A 431-nucleotide genomic window follows, 5' to 3' on the forward strand; every position below is an offset into this window, starting at 1 on the left:
ATTGATACACCCCGGCTTACCATCTAGCGGTAGGTTTCGGAAAAGTGAAAAAACATATATTTATTTAATACTTGCGCCGGGTATTTAATGTTCGGCTCCACCCGAACTTAGACTTTCTTACTTGTTTTAATTAAATTAATGAACGGGATGGTCAGTAGTCCCTTTTTACTGAGTGAGATAAATTTTTGTATTCCTACAAGACCCACGAGACATTTTAAACCTATTGTGTTGAGTATTTGTGAATCAAACTTTGAAATGCATGATGCTTTAAGGCCAACAACTGTGCCAAGTTTGGAAGAAATTGGTGCAGCGGATACCAAGATATACAGATGTCACCATAAGTGGGCGTGGCTACGCCCATTTACCAAAAATTTATAATATTCTTATTTTTCGTCTAAAAGTTGTTGTAAATATCAATTTTGAGTGAATAA

The sequence above is a fragment of the Rhagoletis zephyria genome, unplaced genomic scaffold (assembly GCF_001687245.7).
Source record: "Rhagoletis zephyria isolate East Lansing unplaced genomic scaffold, Rhagoletis_zephyria_1.1 Rzeph_scaffold_00135, whole genome shotgun sequence".
In the NCBI taxonomy this organism is placed as follows: Eukaryota; Metazoa; Arthropoda; class Insecta; order Diptera; family Tephritidae; genus Rhagoletis; species Rhagoletis zephyria.